This window comes from Pithys albifrons, chromosome 1 (assembly GCF_047495875.1).
Source record: "Pithys albifrons albifrons isolate INPA30051 chromosome 1, PitAlb_v1, whole genome shotgun sequence".
NCBI lineage: Eukaryota > Metazoa > Chordata > Aves > Passeriformes > Thamnophilidae > Pithys > Pithys albifrons.
Genome location: NC_092458.1, coordinates 5,040,429 through 5,062,238, shown reverse-complemented (window position 1 = coordinate 5,062,238; position 21,810 = coordinate 5,040,429).

Sequence of the window (21,810 nt, the reverse complement as noted above, 5' to 3'; positions counted from 1 at the left end):
AAAGCTGTAATCAACTAGTGAGCCACTCTGACCTGAACTGAGTATTTCTATTTGTGGATGTTTGTGTGGCTTTTCCCATGTAACTTACTGGGAATTCTGGAGTGAGGAGTTGTCTCCTCATGGAGACAAAGCATCTTAGTGACCAGAGTTGATGTTTTCTTTCATTTTCTGGTTTCACCCTTCTTGCAGTTGGATCTGTTGAGGAATGTTTGTGCTTTTGACTTACTTGTGTAAGTGTAGATATTATTAGATGCAAAGGTCAAAATGCCTAAGAGGCTCTCTCATTTAGATGCAGTCTCCTGACTTGATGAGATACTTATTTAGTCTTTAGGCTAAATTGTTTGAAATTTCTTTTGGTCTACACAATGGCATTTTAATGTCTTAGTCACTGAAATTATTTAAAAATTCTGTTATTTCTCCCCACCTCTTTTTTTTTGTTCTTCCACTGCTTTCCCCCCTCCCTCCCTCCCCCCCAAATTTCCATTGTGAAGCATATTTTATGAGTTATTTTGGATGTTTCTGTGTCATGATGAAATATCCAGAAAGTTGTGTAGATACTGTATATGTAGGTGTTTAGATATCAAATGACAAACTTAGGAAGCAGAGAAAAGTCCTGCCCTTATGTCACTTGGGCATCTTAACAGTCTACTTCAAAATCTTTGGAGCTGACAAGTTATTAGAAAGCTTTTAAATTTAATGCTTTTGAATGTAAAACATTTAAATGTGGAGCTTTAATTTTTCAAGTTGTCATTTATTATGTCATATTATTTAATTATCTTGAATAGTGCATAGGAGCATCCTTCACAATTTGAGAGGACTGATGGTTAGTCTGCTGGATAGGGCACTAGATGTGGATTAAGAGAGTTTGGTTCTGTACATCTCTGTCTCAGCCCTTCCTTTTTTGGGGACACTGGCATGGGAAATGGGTGAAATTTATAGAATCACGGAATGGTTTGGGGTCATAAAAGACCTTTAAAGGACATTTAGTTCAACCTCCCTGCAATGAGCAGGGACATCTTCAACCAGACCAGGTTGCTCAAAGCCCCATGGGGGAAATACAACTTCTCTGGTAAACCTCTTCCAGTGCCTCATCATAAAAAATATCTTCCTAATATCTATTCTGAATCTATCCTATTTTAGTTTAAAATTCATGCCTTTCTCTTGAAATTTAGTGAGATTTCTGGACTGTAAATTCCTAGCTAACTAGACTCTGGTTTATCATATAATATAGTGAATGCAATGAGGCACCCAACTTAGAAGGGCCATTTAAATTTGATGTAAACAGGGGAAAAAAAGCACAGCACTAAAATAATCCTATAAAATGTGAGATGCCAATGTAGATACATGTAATTCTTTAAGGGTTTGCACCCTCCCTTGATTTTACATTATTTTTCTCCAGTTAATCAAGTTTTCTGTTGAAAAAATCAGATTGAAATAGGGAAAATACCTATGTTCTCCAGTGAGTTTCTTGTCATTAACCACATTGCTCTCCTATAGCCAGTTTTTCAGTGCTCTTGCACTGCCACTAATTCATATTATTTCAGTTCAACTACTCATGTAACAGTATGGTCTTCCTGTTTGAAGAATATCTTGCTACATAACAGATATATGCTTTGATTGTTTTCCTTTTTTTCCAAAGAAATAAATTGTCATGGCTTGGATTTATTTTGTGTGGCAAACTTTTAAACCTCCTCAATATCTTCTGACCCAAGATGTTGAAGGAGAAAACTTCTCTTCAGCTGGGACAGATTTGCACTGATTAGATTTGTCATGTTATTCTCAGTTGAAGTTTGACTGTGTAGGAGTTACATAAAACCCAGGGAAAATCTCAGATGTGAATTCAAACACTACTCCCTTGAATGCAACTGCTAAAAAATCCCCATGGATACTCTTACCCTTGCTTCTAGCACAGTAGTCACATTGCCATTCTCTGTGTGTGCTTAGTGAGAGTGAGTCAAGCCATAGAATAGCTGTAAAGAAGCCTGAGAATTAAAAAGGTCCCTGGGTTTTTTCATGCTATGAAGTATTCATTTTTTGAATCAGATTTGTCAGTACCAGTAGCACAGATGATCAGCATATGCATCAGCATCACTGCAGAGATGTATTTTCTTTAGACCACAGTACTTTTCAGAGATATGCAGCTCTGATGGATACACTGGGCAGGGTCAAACCTTTCTCCCTGAGTTGGTGGAAACAGCAGGAAACATGGAGTAAAAAGCCAATACTAATGCCCCTGAAAATTAATCACTTCATGTGCTTCATCTTAGCAAGTCAGTGGAGACTGTGGATAGAACAAAACCAGATGGACCTTAAAGTCCTTGGTGTTTCTGCTAGCAAATGCAGCTGTTGCCAACTCTGACAGACTTTGAGGTACAATTGGTGTTTGCTTCCAGAAAGACTTGGCTTGTTAAATCTGCACACTAGGTCACAGAAGGAAGGGAAAGCAATCTAAAAAGTTGCAGGCAAAAAGAGAGTCTGTGTGTTTCTGACTATGACAGATTCAATTCCTTGTCAGTTTTCTTCTTGATTAATTGACATAATCATTATAGGAAGCATTAAATTGAGACATTATAAAGGTGAGTTGATTCAGGAGCAAGCCACGTGTCTCCAGCTCTTCCTGCTCCTGCAGTCTCCCCAGACCTTTCACCTGTCATCATCTTTCTTCAATATAAGGCCTGTGTCTTTTGTCTGTGTGATAGTCCAGGGTCCCAGATTAGTAACTTTTTCTGTGGTGAGGCCCATTTTGAGGTTGATGCAACATCCATTTGCTCTGCCATAAATCAAGAGTAAATCAATGTCTGTTAGTAGGACTTATAACACTGGATCCAAAACTAGTGAAGCATGAATAGAGTCAAGCTCTCTATGTCCTATTTCTGGTGTGCATTCACCCTACTATTTCTGGACTCTTCATTGTTTGTGTTTGACAATATCTTAAGCTTGTGAACATGATGGTCCCATTTACTGTCATTTAAAATTGTCTCTACTAGACTAGAAAAAAAGGGTGCTCATTGGTTTCTGAGCTTTCTTTTTCTCTTTTTTTCTGTTCTTGTTATTGAGCAGCTTTCACAGATCCAGCTCTCCTGAAAGTAAAGGAATTACACTGTCAGCTAGTCTTTGGTTTAATGGATTGAGTTAGTGTCTTGTATCTGCAGCTTTTCTCTTTAGAAAATTCATCTTTCTGAAATGCTCTGTGATTTTTCTGGGAGCACTTTGCAGCAAAAGCCGATGGACAAGGAGAACTATGGCATAATACTCTTTTTCTTTTTTTTTTTTTCTCCATTAAAAATGCACTACCTGGATAAAGCAGATGCAGTAAGAGTGAAATATTTGCTCCAGAATGAATGATCTCAGGTGCCCTCCTGGCAGTTTCAGCTAAGCTTTGAAGCAGTGATCTTGACAGAAGGCTCTTGTAAACTGATGCCGTGAATGACCCTTTCCCCCAAAAACAGGACTTCGAGCCACGTTAGTGTAGGGTAAGATAAAAAGTAAAGGTCCTTTAATAACACAGGGCCTACAGCCCACAGGAATACAGGATGACATGCATGTGTCTCAGTTCTTGTTTCCATGGCTTTTATAATAAGATCCCTCCAATCATTGCTTTACACATTTCTCAGTCCAGCCCCAGTCCCACCCCTGGTCCAACCCCTGGAATTGGGTCTGGGGTCATCAAGACCCTCTGTCTTCATCAGCTCTTCTTCCTCAGGCACACAAAGGTCTCTTGGAGTTCATCCAGTTCTGGCTTTTGGGTCACTCTGACCTGTGTTTATGTTTCATTCTGTAGGCCTTCTGATATCCTTCAGCTCTTTACCTTGGAAAGGAGTCTAAACAAGATTAATTAACTGAAGGAATTTGAGCTCCCTGTTCTGGGACAGGGATAGTGATAGAAAGGCATTAAACTTAAACTGTTAGAAATATTAACCCTCTAAAAATCTACAACTACTGTGTTCCTAAAATCTACAAAATGTGAAAATCAGAACAAAAACCCCTTTGGCATCAAAACACTGGACAGTTCTGAAAATATCACCCCAGGGGTTCTGCTTTTGTCATTGTCCCTCACTGGAAAGTAAGTGAGGGGGGAAAAGCAAGTAAACATTTTGCAGAACATTTCATGATATCCAGCCTCACAAGGATGTTTCTGTGTCTTTCACACTATAGTTATTAGATACAGCAAGGACTGCAGAAGATTAGCAACCAAATGCTTGTTAAACAGCTTCATGCATATGTTATAGAGATAGAAAGGGCAAGTACCTGCAATGAGGAGATGCAGAAGCAGCTGAAGTTGTGAATCTTCTGTAGTTTGAAGCTAACTTTATCTAGCTAACTTCTGAAATCTGGCCTAACCCAAGCTTTTAGACACATAATTAAGTGAATATATGAGGATGTTTCCTCTACTGAGAAGAGACTGTTCAGTGTAAAACTTCCCTGTTGTCAATATCCCAATATTTTCCACTTAAATTGAAAATTCAGGTCTGTAGTGGATTCACATACTAGGCCCTGTCAAGCACAGAAGCCTTCAGAGCCACACTATCTATTCATAATACCATTTTTTCTTTTGCTTTCTGAATGTATTAGAGAAAGTTACTTAAGTTTCCAGTTTTTCATGTGTTTTGATAACAAACACAAATTATCATCACTATTGACTGGCACAAGACAAGGACAAAGAGAGATGGAGGGAATTTCTTTTCAGTGCTGAAAAAAGAATGTTTCCAGAATTCAGTATCAGTAATAAAGAATGTAACGGAGCTGTGAAATTTGTTATTCAAAAGAGAAAATCCTTGTATTAAGTTTGCCTATGGACTTTCTAAAATATGGAGATACCTGATACATAATGGTGTTTTTGCCTACTCTACCAGACACTTTTTCTGAGCTCTTCTATGAGCTCAGTGGTACCAACAGTGATGAGACAAACTGCGAGGGTAGCAATAGCCATAACACATGAACAAGACATTTGTAACAAACTTAATTACTTTGTGAGGGTTATGTCATCACAAAAATGAGGGACATTCAGCCTTTCTGATTCCTGAATGAATCAGAAGCAGTGGAAGAAAAAGATGTTTCAGTGGTAATGCATGCTATGTCTGCCTCTGAAAACTGCAACTCCCTTCCAGGGTTTTTAGGGTGGCATTATTGGATGCCTCTACCCTGAGGCATTTTAAGACTATACCTGCATCTCCTAACAGGGTCAACTCTGTGAATTGCTTCCACTGTCTTTTGCTGTTGGTTTCACTGATGTAAGCTGTCAACTGAAATACACAAAAAAATACACCAAAAAAAGCACAGAAAACAGGTCTTGAGTTTTTGATGATCTGTACTTTTCAAAATTAATCCCAAGCTTCTTTTAAAAAATATTTATTTATTTAAATTTTGATTGATGAACAAACATACATAGTTGCATTTTTTGTTTTCTGTGTGAATCACTCTCCTTTTGTGTTCTACTCCCAACAGATTTTTCTGACAGCATCAAGGCAATAAGAAGCAGAGAAGATGTAGGATGACTCAGGTCATGCTTGTTCCCTGATGCACTCCTACTTAGTTTGTTTTTAACAACATGTCAAGTATTTGTCCTTCCATGAAAACTATTGGAAAAATTATAATCTTCCATATCAGTAGGGAAATACTTTGCATCTTCTAGGAGTGCCGTTCTTCAGTTTTTCTAAAATGAAAAGCTTTACCTTTAATAATGGCATCTTTCTTTTATTTGATTTCCCCAGCCTACCTCGAGCTTATTCTAGTAACAGTGCACTCGGCATTGAGATACCCTGTGTCAAATGAACATGGCAAACTCTCACTTGAGCAGAAATACTGTAAAGCAAATATTCTTAAGGACCATTTGCTATAGAAAAAAGCTTATAGTAAGCATTCTGTAGTAGCTTAGCTTATTTTCCCCATTTTCATGCTTTCATATGAATTCTTCCCACTGAACTTTCTGGCTGAAGCTGAAAAACTTGTATGGCACAGACAATCCCACTGACACTATGCCACTGTCCAGTCTGACTCAAATCTCCACTAGAGTGGCTCCCAGGAGTTTCAAAAGTGCATGTGGTTGAAGGAATATTATTCTATATGTCTTGCCCTTTAAGGAACACAATGTAAAGTAGATGTTAACAATTAGTTATTCCCCCAAAATACTCCAAGGATGCTCTTTTCTTCTCTTGTATTTAGTTTGTTCAGTAACAAATTCCTGTATAGAATTTGATCTTTACATTAATGTCAGCTTCATCTTCATGGAGCTGCTAGTCCATAGCATGAAAGAGGGAGCAAGTAAGCCAGATACTGCCTGGGTGGGGTTTTTTGCCTATTTTCCATTTAAATTTCAATTTCTTAAATGAGATGAAATTAATTGTGCACCACATTTGTTTGTTCATTAATACATAGTGTAGTGATATTAATTATGGAAAAAAGAATAAACATTATTACAGATGAGTTTTTGACCAAGAAGCTGAAATTACATTTTCCTGTATGATCTTCACGATCTTGTAGTTGGAATCATATCTTTGTCTTCTGAAACTGAGATAGTAAAGAGGTGGTCCAATGAGATGCAAAAAGAGTGAATATCAATGTATGTAAGAACTATAGTTTCTGAAGCTGCAAATGAGTGCAAATACTGATTTTTCTGCACCTGTATGAAGTCAATTGTAAGATGAAAATCTGAAAGTAAAGGGGGACTGAGAAACACAAACTGAAGCAAAACATCAAACTTTCCCAAGTGCAGAGTCACTTACAATGGGAGCAGCTCCTGAGAAATAAAAAGCCTTTATGGAAACATCAATTTTTCTATTTAGGAAAGTAAATATGCACTTAGAAGCTGAAGCTTAGCCATCAGTTTTTAAAAAATGTGTCCTATGGTCCATGCAGCTCTCTGTCTGAGCAACTATGGCCTTCAACGTGCAGTTAGAAGCATGGACAGTTTCTCTGTTTGCTGCAGACAGTTGCAGTAGTGCTCTGCCATTTCCCTCTGAGATATTTCTTTAAGAAACCCATAATTCACAAGCACTCTGAATCTCAATAGGATGAGTTTGACATATATTTTGTGGATAATGCTAACTCATGTATTCTGAACCCTTAAGGGGGAAAAGACAGTGGGCTTATTATTCAGGGTTCAAAACCCTGGGGAATTTGCCTCTCTCCATTGCTCAGAGGTATCTTGCATTTTTGAAAGGCAGTGGTGCCTGATCTGAGCTGAAGAGCCAGATTTACTACAAAGCATAACTGCACCATCTTACCCCAAAGCACCGCAGAGATTAAAAAGAGCTGCTATACTGTATGCCCTGCACTGCTTCACTTCAAGTTTTGTATATTTCTCAAGCTGGCAAAGAGGTGGAACAATATTTTTAGTGGGTCACATCTCTTTTACCATATTGTTTCTTTGGATTTTTTCTCCCATCCATCATTGGCAACAGCCCAGAGCCCAGATGTCTCATTGAACAAGAGTCCAAAATATCTTACAATTCAGTTTTAATATTTCTTACAACTTTAATTTCAGTACCTTAACTTTTCAAATACACAAATAAATGTATCATAAAGCCTGATGTATGAAACTAATACATGTAGGAAGAGCTCCAAGTAAATATGAAAATACAGCGTGGAGAGAATTGAAGTACTGTGCATATCTTTGAAATCATTTACAAAAGCTCTTTCATGGTGCCTTTGGAACCATTTGGAGGTGTTTTGTCAGAGTGCAGATTGGCTTAATGGCCTGGGTGTGTGAGCTGACAAAGACAGGCACCCAGAACAACCACAAACTCACATTTGGAATACAAAGAGTAAATTTATTTCCTTTACCTCATTAACTGGGACATCCACAAAGCAACACCCAGGCAGAGGTGCACAAGTGGAAATGAAGGCACCATTAAAATTGGTCCATACCAGAGGATCTTTGGCTTGCAGTTCACAGCCTTATCAACAGTTACTCCCAGCTGCAAGGTCACGTGGGTGATTTACAATCCTCCTCAGCAGTCTTCTGCTTTTAACCCATTCCTCCCAACACTGGCATCATTGAAACATCCTTGTCAGGTATTAACACGCTTCAGTGGAGAGAACTGATGATAAAGGCTAATGGCTCCATTGAATTTAGTAGATTTTGTTTCAAGAATCGTTCTACAGGGCTCCATGTGAGGGAAGTTATGCTTTTTAAAAAAATACAAAGAACGAAAAGTATTTCTCAGCAGCTTGTGCAGATTAATGCAAAGTTTTAGTGCCATCCTTGCTTTTTTCTTAACATTAAAACAGCAATACAATGAGTAGTAAGGATAGTCTCCTGAAGCATTTAAGTTTGTAAGGATACCAATAGCAACTAACATAAAATGGTAAAAAAAAATCACCACCTTCTTTTAAGGCAAATCTATTTATCTGTGGTTTCTCCCCTCAGAAAAACGTCTATGGTTTCCTTAGATTTTGCTGAAACTCAGGCCTAAGTCTGAGTGTTTTGGTCTGCTTAAAGTACTTATTAATAAGAACTGAAATCTGCCATCTCTTTTATTGCAGAACACAGACTTTTCCCACACCAGGGGTTTTTAACACCTTTCCAAAACATAAAGATAGTTGGTCTGGGTGAAACGTCCATGTAACTGTAGTAGGACAGGCCATCAGCAGCCTTTCCCCCAGTGTTTGGAAAAAGGAAGGCTGCAACCAAATATTTTCCTCTTTTTTTTTTTTGAACAGGCAGTCCTCATGTCTCCTCGCACTATCATTTCAAAGGCCTGACACCAATGAGGGTAGGATTTTCAGTTCCCTCATGGGAACTGAATGGGTTTCAGCCTGCAGAAACCTGTGAATTAAGCTTAATTAACCTGTGAATTAAGCTGTGTCAAAAGCTTGAAAATTACCAAACCGTGGTGAATGTTATTTTCCAATTTAATAGGTGTGGTTTGCTTACATTAACAGCCTTGATAAGTGTTCCAAACCACAAGTTTATGGCTCCCTTCATAACACTCTTAGCTAAGTTGACTTGTCAGAACAGAACAGTTGCTGAGATCAGTGATGGACACAATCCTGTAGCAGAAAATGACCCCGAATAGGCTTATAGGATATTGTCCTTTTTTGCAAAATGGCATCAATATTCCCTTCCTTGTGGTGCTGAAGAAATAACAACTCCCAACACCATCAAGTGTGTTCATCAGCCTACATCAGTAGCAACATTTTTGAGTCTGGAAGAAGGGGAAAGGCCTTAGGCCTATTACTCCCATTCCTTTCTGTAACAGAACTCTGATCAATAGCAATGGGCTCAGGAATCACTTAGAATTTCTTGCTCCAGCAAGGAAATTGGAACGTGCTCAGGGGTTTATTTGGAGAAAGACATGCATCAAGTAAAAGATCAGAGTATTTGCCTTACTAGTAAAGAGTTTAAAAAGGTCACAGAAAAGCTACATTCTCCATCTCCACTCCCATTCAGTTTAAATATATTTGATCCTGCTGTACATGAAGTCTCAAATCTATAGACAAGAGTGAATGCTCTTAGACTTTTACTTTTCCTCACAGTACAGTTTGGGAGTTGGATGGATTGAATTGACAGAGAAGTTTATTCAGATTAGCTCAGTATGAGATTCAGTTCTCAGAATAATGATTTAATTTCATTGAGAGACATAGAAGATCTTTTAAAATGTGTGTTCATGCTTACAGGTAACCATAGGTCAAAGTACACTCAGGGCAGTTTTCTAAACAACTCCTCCATGGTTTAAATTAAGCCATTACGTTGAGAATTGGAGGTACTATTACAAACCCTCATATTATGGTAAGGAGCCTTCAGACTTGCTCCCTAGTGACAAAATTAACTTCAGAAAAACCTGACAATCATGAAAGGACATCAGAGTGGGAGCTCTGGGTTGAGGCAGTGTCAAAGAAAAAGAAAGTAAGAACAAGCATTGTGCTTTGATTAAACTTTTCTTCCCCTGCAGCGTGGAGGGCATATTGTGAAAAGAACATCTCTGTAGGTGTTTTTTTTTTTCTGTCCTGCAAACCCTCACAGCCTGTGTTTAAAAATACCAACTTTTACTTTAGGAAAAAGAAGAAGCATTTGTGCTATTAAAGAAGATGAGTAAAAATTGTTGCTAGCAGAACAGATTTGAGCCATATCACAGCAATGCAGCATCTGGTTTAAATATAATAGTTAATCTGCTGGCTGTGTTAGTGGAGCTGCTTTCTGCAGTGAAATGCTTGAGCACTTGCCTTAAATCTCAGAGATCCCAGTGTGGTTTGAGCAGCAACATCTTCCATAATTAATTGCATGTGTAATGCAGTCCATTTGGGAGGTCTGTGATTACTTGCCTGTATGTTCTTGAAGACATTACAATATCAATAGACTACTAATTTTCATTAAAACTTTGAAATGCATGTCGGTTAAAATATGCATTATTATCACTTGATTATGTTGTTTTGTAATCTTCTGCACCCTCTTCATTACTGATTATCAAGACTATGAAAAAGTATGACACTTAGCACATACCTCCTCTATAAGGGCAATGGTATTCAAAGATGTATTTTAATTTTGTTTTTGCTAAGAGACAGAATAACCTCCCCCTCCTCAAAGTGCTAAGACAACACAGGACAAACCCAGCATCTGTCATGCCCTCAATCCTACAGTTCAACTGACCTTCAAAATCCTGACTGAAATTAAGGCTGTTGCAGTGGTTTGCTCATTTATTTTTATCTTCTAGACTCTTTTTGTTTAGATCTACTTGATAGAGATGAGACTCAAATGTTCATATATCCCAAGCAGACAGTTCATGTCACCACTTGTGGTCGCAGTCCAAGAAAGATGTGGGAGAGCTAGAGCACAGGAATTTCACCTTAGGAAACCCTGTATTGTGCTGGGCCTCAACCTACATATCTTCTAAGAATCCCATAATAAGGTAAAATAAACAAATATTTATATTGTCAGCACTGATGATCAAAAGTAGAACAATGGAAAATGGTTTGATCAGGGATTTCTCAAATTGCAGCATTCCTTTTCAAAGAGATAAAGAGGGAAAACATTCTGGATGTATGTGCACTCAACTTTGTTTCTGCTAATGAATAACAAAATATGTGTGTCCAACTCTGTGGATAAAAGGTTTGAAAATCTTTTGGTGGTCATTGTTCTACCAGTTAAGTCATTGTAATTGGCTGGACTGTATCTTTTCAAGAAGAAAGAATTCATCTAAGTTGCAGGGACAGAATAATTGATAATTCAATTTCATATAATTTTCCTTTAAAAATCTTCTAATCTAGCATGACATAAACAGCAAACTCTCAGGCTATCACTAAGGGTATATAAAAATGCATTTTTGAAATCTGAAAGTCCACCTTCTCATTCTTAAACTAAGTGTCTTTGATTTCAAGCTGGTTCCTGTACCTCTATTTTTTTTTCTATCAGTGATCCAAAGTCCCATTTTCCAAAAACTCTCCAACTCCTTCTCTTGGATTTCTCTTTGCCTCAAAGAATCCTTCCCTCAAACTGTTTCTATTGGCATGGGCAAGGAAGTTTCAGTGAGTTCTGTCCAATCATCAGAAATTATTTCAGAAAACTACACACTCGTTCAACTAGTCATGAGAAGTTTTTGAAGAATCTTGTAGGCCATCCCTAGCCAGAACATAATGCTCCATGGACATGATATAACAGATCATGGGCATGTAGAAAGCCACAAGAAAAGAAAACTTGAGCATAAATGGAGTGAGAAGAAGGTTTTGAATAACTGCTGCCAATAAATAGTAGCTCCTGTGTAAGGAAGAATGACCTCAAGAATAGAAACAAAATGTGCTGATGCTCTCACCCCATAGAAGATAAGGATCAATTTGTCAGCACTACAGAAAGTTCTGTAGCAGCTGATATTTTTACATACCATATAAAAATAACTATCACAGTTTCTTTGTCTCATCAGTAATTTTATTGCTTTAATTGTGATCATCTTGATAGCAGTTATTTCCTCAGTGACCTGTGTAACAAAATATTAGGAAGATGGTTTTGCAGACTATTAAAGAGATAATTTGAAAAGAACTGTCCACTGCAATACCTATGATATACAATATTCATAGACTCAGCAACGATTAGGCCTACAGAGATGATCTGTGATCATCTTCAGCACATCATGCTGCCTCCAGACTCCTCTGAAGGAGGGAATTTTTCTTGCACATAGCATGGATATGCTCAGGCTGGTGTTATGGCCCCCTCATCACCCTCATTTTTGGGCAGTTTGGGATGAGCTGTAAGATGTATGGACTATTCCAGAAAGCCAAAAACTTTTCTGACTTGCCCCAGTGCTCAAGGAGAGGCTTCATGCTACAGCAGCTCACTGAAAGCCTGGGACAGTTGGGACACTGGTGCCCCTCTCGGGCAGGCAGTGTGTACTCTGTCAGATCCCTGGAAATGGCAACAAAAGCAGAGCTGCAAGCCTGAAGACAATATTGTGAAACAGCACATCCCACTTGGATTTAAAATTGGCCAATGTCAACTTGTTCACTGCAACAGTATATTTCAAGAGTACAAGATAGAAACTTTCTCATAACATATTGATAGCTTTAATTTCCAACTATTGTGTCTTGTTGTATCATTGCCAGGTAGGCAGGAAAACCAACTATTGTCAAATTCCTCGTAGGCACTCATATCTTTCAGATTGCCAAGAAATTTCCATTTTTGTTTAAACTAAAGAGATGAATTCCAGGTTGTGTGATTTGGGCACTTAAATAGGGGTACTATTTTAAATGCTGTCATATATCTTGCCAGGTCTCCAGCTGTTCCTTTAGAGAAACACAAGTCTCCTGAAAGTACTGGGTCATATCTGCCATCTCTCAGGTGTCTTGCTTGGTAACCCAGACAGCAACATTTGTCTAGGACAAGGGTAACTGTGTGGCTGAGATACTCCTCTCCATCCCATCCAGGCCAGCTGGGCCTCTTCCAGATTCAGCAACTCAAAATAAGGTACTCAATAATTTCTCAGTTTTGAAAGCCAGCTGAGGAATGAGAGGAGTTATCTACAGAATAATGAGTGTTAGTGAAAGCAGAAGAAACCTTTTAAAAGGAGATTAAAGTCACAGGATGTCTTGGTTTGAGATAAGCAACTGCCAACCCCCCCAAGCACAGAGAGAAAAGCCTCCCTCCTAACACCAGGGAAAGGGAGGAAAAGAGAGGGGAAAGAAAAAAACCACTTCAAACTGCATTTATACTAAATCTACATATATTTTTCACAGAAAGAAAGAGACAATTAGAAGAGAGTACAAATATACACTCACACAAGTCTGCAACAACAAGTTCCCCACCTCAACTTCTTAACGAACACACAAATTCTACTGTCCTAACTACACGTTACTTAAGAAGAAGCTTATTCCCCAGGGAGACAAACCCAAGCAGAAAGGAGAGACCCAGAACAACGCATTTTACTTTCCTGAGATACCCTGTGAGCCAGTGGTGGGCCTGGTCCTCTCCATCCCCCCTGGGACAGCATCGTGAGTCCTCCCAAGAGGAGGGCTGAGAAGCCACTGCCTTAACCACTCCCACACTGGTTCCTGCTTCCCTGGAGATGATGTCATAATGTGGTATGGAATACAAACTTACTGGCTAGAAGAGGTCAGCTGTTAGCCCAGCCCAGCTCAAGTCAGCTGACAGCTTTGGCCTAGTTCAAACTCCAGAGCCCAAATCCAGGCCCACCTGGGTGAACCCATAACACAGGAAAAAGGTTAAAATACTTGCAGCTGGTATGGTGACTGCTAAAAGACAGTCAGAGATACCAACCATGTTCTGTCTATCAAAAAGTATTTGAAAAGGCCAAACTAAAACAAACAGAGTTGAACAGCAGAGTAAGGATGGCAAGAAAGTGCATGAATTGGGCCAAATTAAAAGCAAAAGTGGAATAAGGAAAAGATTTTGGCTAAGCTGCGAAGGGTAAAATATACAGGTTTTTTTTCTTTCTTTTTTTTTTTTTTTCCTTCAAGTTGATCAAAATGAAGCTTTACCACAGTGCTTGTAAGACAGACAGAGTCTCAGGGCATAAAGGGAATTCTCAGAACTGATCAACCTATAGAAGAAAAGCCAAATTAGATATTTACATTGATCTTTTCTAAAAGAGTAGATGGTGAAGTTCTTACAAAGTAAGAATATGACAAACCCCCTAAATATTAATTCTCAAGTTAAATTTCTCAAACTGAAATTTTTTAGACAAATAGGTAAAATGATAAGTAATAAATAAAAACCCCAGATGTTATTCTATCAAGCGTTTGAACAGAACTTTAAAATGAAATTTGGAATCGATCTCAATAGTCAACTATGGTAGTATAGTTGACAAAATAATTTCCTGGTTTAGAGAACTATAAAGTAGCAGGTGAAAAAGGCAATGTAGAGGTCTACAGACTAGACTTTGATTTTCCTGGTAGATATACAATAACCATAATAAAAAGCAGACAAGTAAATAGAATTCAAAAATGCAGCCTTTCTTGTATAGATACAAGAATATGACACATGGCAAAGAATTAGCAGAGCTTTCATAAAGGGAATTCATACCTCACAAATAACCCAGAGCTTTTTGAAGGAGTCAGTGATATATGAAGATAATTACTGAGTTGGTCTACTTGAATTTTCAAACAGCTTTTGACATGATCCCTCATCAAAAACGTTTAAGAAAACTAAGCTGTCTTGAGATTAAAGATAATTTTTTCTTGGGTTTTACTAAAGGCAATTATTATAGGAAAGGGAGACGTGGGAAAATGGGGTTATGTGGTTACATGAAAGAAAACAAAAGATACAGATAAGAGAGGCACTACAATGGATGTTGCTTTTCAGGAAGTTTAGCCATTCCATATATTCATAAATGACCTAGAAAAGAAAGTAAGTACAGGGTGACAAAATTTGCTGCTGCAAAGCATTCAAGGCATTCAACTCTCAAATGGACTGCAAAGAATTACAGGAGAATTTCATGATGCTGAATGACTGGACAGTAAAACAGCAGATGAAATTCAAGGTCAATATATGCAAAGAGATGCACATGGAGAAACACATCCTTAATTGTACATACAGAATGATGGGTTCTAAATTAGCTATTGCCTCTCAGGAGAGAAATCTTGAAATTACTGTAGCTGGTGTTATTAAAACATCAGTTAAATGCTCAACACTGGTCAAAGGAGCATAAGAGTATTATAAAAATGGTTAGGAAGTTAAATAAGACCAGTATATAAAGTATCATCTAGCCATTTCACAAATATGTGGTGTATCACAACTTGAGCACTGTATATAGTTTGTATACATGTTTCTTGAAAAAAGGAAAATGTAGTGAAAAAAGTCAAGGGGATGTTATCACACAGGTGGAATGGCTTTTTTCCAGGAAAAGCTTACACAGGTTGGGAAGGAGATGACTCAGAGTAATATGAAATACATATATGTAAATATTAAATAATAAATGTAATAGATAAGAATGGATGAAGTTTATTCCTTTGCCTTCATAGTGCATTATATAAAAGGCACAAATTAAAAATAGCAGCTAGAGACAGAAAATAAGTTGGAAGTTTCTTTTTTCACTGTGTGTAATTAAATTGCAGCCCTCCTTATGGGGGAAGTTCCGATGATCAGATGTAGAGCTGGGTTCAAAACCTGCTGAAAATGTAAGCTGTTAAACACCACGATGCACCTCATTAATTCCATCAACTGTTCTTTGTTGGGGTGAGACAGAGGCAGAGATACCCCACAGTCCTTGCCTACTCTTTACGTACTTCCTTAGCCATCTGTCATGCAGCTGTCCTTGAGGGAATACTGAGAAATGTGTCCCCTACTTCTTACCTGCTTCAGCTCTGTTTTGTTCCCTGACTCTTATTATTTGTCTTCTGACAGTACCAAGAAAATCACTTCTGACTGGACACTCTGCATTTAGAGAGTGAGTGCCTCTCCTTCCCATTAAGTGCTTACTTGAAGACCGTGTTAAAAAAAAAAAAAAGGAAGTTTGCCTCAGCAAGATTATATAGCTTGTCCAAGGTTACACAGACAGTCTGTTGCAGTGTGTGGTTGGAAAGATCACCCCTGCGTTCCAAATGTGGTTAGGAAATATGTCACAGATTTAGTCATAAGCATTTTTAATTATCTGGGCCCTTCTTAGATTCATTATTCAAAGTCATCTAAACTGTGGTCTTATTAATTATACAGCAGCTTTCTGTATCCAGCGATTTAATTATGGAATATTACCTCATTAAAGGCAACAAAACTGACCAAAATAAAGAATTATTTAATAAACATAATTGAATCTTAAGCTTTTAATCAAATTAAACATTGATTATTAATTAAGTGAAATGGAAAGCACTGTAACCTTTACCAGAAAAAATGGAGACAAATGAACTAAGACTTTTCATAGGATGTTTGAAAGTGGGGGCATTGGAAAACTCAGAGCTGTCCACTAGTGGCAATAGAGTCCTAATCTTCTGGGAAAGGCAAGTGTGCAAAATGGACATGACAGGCATGGTAAATCTCTCCAGGTTCTGCTCTGCACAACCTGGTCCCAAACTGAAAAGCAGGATCATAATTTCCCAGGGGTTTCACTGTGTAGTGTGTTTGATGGGACTTCAGCTCTTAACCAAATTGTTTCATGAATCTCAGTATTTTAATTTTAAATCATTCAGTAGGCAGGTTGTGCTATTAAAAATATATCTTCAGTCTATTTTATGTCTTTTTTTTTTCTACTCAAATTAGCACAACATGGTTGGGATCCTATAATATCCCACAGTTTTCTCAATAAACAAATTGTCTGAGTTTTTGACCTTTACTTTTATTCTCTACAATTCCTGAGGTTTTTCTGGGACAGTTTTATATTCTTGAAATTTCCTGAAGATTTTTCTTTTAAAGGAACAGCATAAAACCTTTTTCCTTCCTTTTTCTTTTTTTTCTAGTCCCTTTCCTTGAATATGCCATTGTTACAATCAAACTTACTTCCGTCCCCTTCTTTTACTGCCTTCTTCATTTTTCTGTAGCACACCCACTGTGAGATTCTTTCTCATCCCAGCTGTCTCCTACCATTTTTACCTTTGTCCTGATGTTATGGGAGCAGAGTGTTCAGTCATTCCATGCTGCCAGTCTTTTTTTTTTTTTTCTCCTCTCAACTTACTGTGTTTGAGCCATGCAGGAACTGCTACATTGTACCTTTACTCAATGAACCTCAGAGAACCAAAACAGGTCAGGAGAACTTGCATAAAGGGAGCAGATAGCAATGTAGATCATTTTATCAAATAATTGATATATATGATATCACCACACATACAGTTTTGCTGCATTTAGTATTGCAGATCAACAGTGTGTCAATACAGTTCTGAGGCAGGTTTTGAAGTCAATGTTTCTCTTCCCAAAAAAATTCAGAGGGAAGAGCTGTATGGTAAGCAAAATTATAGAAACTTCAATCCAAAACTATATTTTACTTCCTTTGATCACTGAATGTAGAGAGTTGATCTTGGCTGGATGGCAGGTGCTCACCAAAGCAGGTCTATCACTCCCTTCCTCAGCTGGACAGAGGAAAGAAAATATAGTGAAGGGCTTGTGGGTTGAAGTAAGGACAGGGAGAGATCACTCATGAGTTATTGTCATGGGCAAAACAGACTTGACTTGGGAAAATTAATTTGATTTATTGCAAATTAAATCAGAGTAGGATAATGAGAAGTAAAACCAAATTTTAAAAACACTTTTCCCCACCCCTCCCTTCTTCTCAGACTAAATGTCAGATTTTTTTGTACCTTCTCCTCCCCAATGGCAAAAAGAGATGGGAATGGGGGCTGTGGTCAGTTCATTACATATTGTTTCTGCTCCTACTTCCTCCTCAGGGGAGGACTCCTCACAGTCTTCCCCTGCTCCAGCATGGATCGTCATTGAGGAAAGGCTTCATGACTGTGGGCTGCACAGCAGTTTCAGATCTCGGGAGCTGACTTTTGGTTGTGGCCCATCCATGTTGTAAGAAGTTGCACTGTGAGACATGTCTTTGTTGCACTGATTAATGCTCACAAAGAACGTACTCAAACCTTGGTCTCAGTTCAAGATTCAACAGGAATGCCAAGCTCATCTATTTTCATGTTCAGAAAAGCACTAGCCCATATTGAATCAGTTATAACTTAGAGCTGAGTTTTGGTTTGTAACTATGATGCATTACAGTACTCAAGTTGGAAAGTCAGCAGTCAGCTACTACTATGATAGAAGTGTAAAGAAGTAGTTGGAGGATGTCATTTTACCCACTTGATGCCGAAAAGGTTTTTTTGAATTTTCAATTTTCATATTTTGTAGATTTTAGGAACACAGTAAATGTAATGCTGTAGATTTTAGTGAATTAATATTCAGCAGCTTGTAGCATAAAGTCCTTCTATCTCTACCCCTGTTCCAGAACAGGCAGCTAAGATCTGCCAACTATTTAGTCTCTTTCTCAAGGTACCAGATTAAAGCATATCAGAAGAGAACATAAACATGGAGCAGTGTGACCCGAAGCCCTGGAGAGCGTCCAGAGAACCTTTGTGTGCTGAAGAAGAGGAGGTGGATGAAGACAGAGGGTCCCAACAACCCCAGCCCCAATTCAGCAGGGGTGGGAACTGGGAGGGGACAGAGGTGGAACTGGACATGTGGACAGTAGTGATTAAATAAGGTATATTATAAAAGCTATAGAACTTAGAGCTTGCAGGTGCACGCCGATGTATTCCTGGATGAGCGGGGTTGCTCATTAAAGTGCCTGCCCATTATCTTATCTCCTACAAAACTTTTACAGCAACACACCCATGATTCATTATGGAGTACTGACAAAACTGTATATTAGAATGTGCTAAGAAATATAGAAAAGCAGCCAAAAACTGACTCAAGAAAAGTCACAAAAGGGCTAGAATTCTGGTTGCAATCCCACCCATATTGACTCAATGGACAATAAGGGGTTGTGACAATTGCCAAGCTCCAAAGGCAATTGTTGCTCTCTGAAATAGTTGTCTCACATATTTGTCATTGCCACATTTTTTGGCTAATGTCACTTCTGAGCTTTGCCCATAGAGCTTTCCTGGCTCATACTGTTTCTTAAGGCCTCTGCTGTGATTTGGAGTAGCTCTGCTGACAGCCCACCAGCACAATCAGTTTTGTTGAGCTCCCAGGGAAACCTCCTTTGCTCAGGCTTGATTGACAAAGTGGTAGATTTGAGGGAGGTGAGACAAAGAAAGTTCTGGCAACTGTTCTTAGTCCCAGGTCTGGTTCTTGGACTGACATCTGAAAATTTTCCAGTGACAATTAATTATTACTGTTCTAAGCACATCTACTGAAGTTTTAGGTGAACAGACTTTTGTCTTTCAAAACACCAGTGACAGTACCTGAGGAAATGGCCTGAAGTTGTGTCAGGGGAGGTTTAAGTTGGATATTAGAAAAAATGTTCTTCATCGAGAGTGTGGTTGGACACTGGACCAGGCTCCCCAGGGATGTGGTCACAGCACCAAGCCTGACAGTGTTCAAGAAGCATTTGGATGATCCTGTCAGGCACATGTTGTGATTCCTGGGGACGGTCCTGTGCAGGGCCAGATGTAGAACTAAATGATCCTTATAGGTCCCTTCCAACTCAGCATATTCTGTGATTCTGTGAAAAAATGAAATTGCAGAAAGGAGTCAGAGATTCTGCTCACTGCAAGTCCATCAAACTGTAAATAGGGATATCCTTCACCACTCACAACTCAGCAAAACAACTCTTTGCTTGTCTAAGTACCCACCGAAGGGCACAACCCTACAGGAAAGGGGGAATTCCTCCCGTACCAGTCTTGCTCTGTCAGAGCAGCTAAACTTTGGTTCAGTCTTATGACACTGAATGCATGTGATGGGGGAAATTCTCTCCCTCTCTAGGTAATGAGAGCTTTTCCATTGTCTCTGGAGCAGCCATAATTTATTTTAAGCATTAAACTTTAAGTACATATATGTCTTTTCACTTGGAAAATTGTTAATAATAATTAAAACAAAGTGAAACTGACACTTGTGACAGAAGTTCTGAACATCAATTTGAAATATGCATCTAAGTAAAAGGTATTGTATTTGTTGTTTATATTAACATATTATCTCATGAATTATGGTATTAATTCAGTATGATTTTAACAACAGTTATTTTTACATACATACATACAAACATGATGTTGCTTTCCTGGCATAAATTATATTTTTGTATGCAATTTGTTCCATCTTTCTCTTTTATTGGTATGGATTCTTAAAATTTTGATGTGATCATTTCTCAAGTTTACAGAGGCCAGCTAATGTACTTACACAATGAACTAAATTAGAAATAAATCAAACCCTCCACTACTTGTCCTTACCACTTCCTGCTAAATTGTAGAGGCAGCATGAAACTTATTTATCACCGTAAAAAAATACAAGCAGCTATTCGGAATAAAGGAGACACCCTCCTTACCTTTGTGCAAACACAACTGATAAGGAGTGTAGATTGAGCTTTCTGCTCTGTAGAGAGATGAGTGAAATGATAAATCCATTTAAGGCTTCTACAGAAAAGCAATTGAAACAAAAAGAATGTACACATATGCACATTGTTTCCTTACTTAATTTTGAATATTATGTGGTAAATTATTTTCTTTTTATGAATACTGGAGATGTTTTAGTGATAGCACTGCTGGAACTGTCTTTCACTAAAACCATCTAGGCATAGTTACTGGTCATTTAGTTAGAGAAGTAGTTAAAGGACAATTGTATTTTTCTGGAAAAAAATACATCAGAAACAGAAAAAAAATCAAGCCATGAAAAGATAAAATCTAAATATTTTCTGATGCTGTCTTGTTGTGTCCTATCATGTAAGAAAATTACCAGGTTTTAGTAGCTGGTGACAGTGGAGGAAAAGTAAGCATGTCCTCCTTGAAGTTGCAAGTGGTTTACAGAGTTCATGCTGATTCTGAATCTGATTGTCCTGGTTTTGCTTCTCGCCATAAGAAGAAATAACAGGTGATAACACAACTCACCTGTCCCCTAAGTACACACAAGCATCCTTTCCTCATATATATGTCACTATGTTTTACTTATTCTGAGTCCACTATATAAATTAGGCAAAAATACTGTGGAATAAACAATACATAAACACAAGGCTGAACAAAGAATTCATCATCTGAAAGAATCAAAAGTGATGTGATGGTCTTTAACCCATTGTTACAGAGTTGCAATTTCTTTTATTGCATTCTTGGTGGTTTTGCATTGATATTTTAGAATGTCACTGAAACATCAGTTTGGAAAGTGATATCTAGACTATATATACTAAATGCAAACAAAACAAGATGATCCCAACCTACTAAATTTTATGAACTCAAATACAGAAGAACAGAAATACAGAAGAACAGAATAGCTTAGGAAATGTATTATGCTTTGCCAAAGGCCATATGCAAAAACAGAACATGCAATGGTGAAAAGAAAAGCAGGATTATCAAAACATGATGTTCTTTTGCCTAAAGATCCTGGGCTGTACAAAACTATTTCAAATGTATGCCTAACCTGTTGAGTGGAAAACCAGAAATTTGACCAAAGCACTGTTGGAACTTTATTCTCAGACCCTGCCATGTGAAAGCAGAGGGGTGTGGGGTGGGGTGTCTGTGCCTGCCGAAGAGCACGTGGGACCAGGCAGGCTTGGCTGGAGGGAGTGACAGGCATGAGATGGGGAGGACAAATGGGGGAAGTGAGTGGATGGGACAGAGATGGGAACATGGCTGGAGACATGCCATTGGAAGGAGGAGTGTTCCCTTGCTGGGGCTGGGACAGCCTGAGGGACTGTGGCTGTGGGCCACTCACACAGGGTCAGGAATACCCCTCAGGGATTGTGCCCTGCTGGGTACCAGCACTGGAGCAGAAGAGCAGTGAGAAGCCAGTACAGAGGAGTTGGAGTT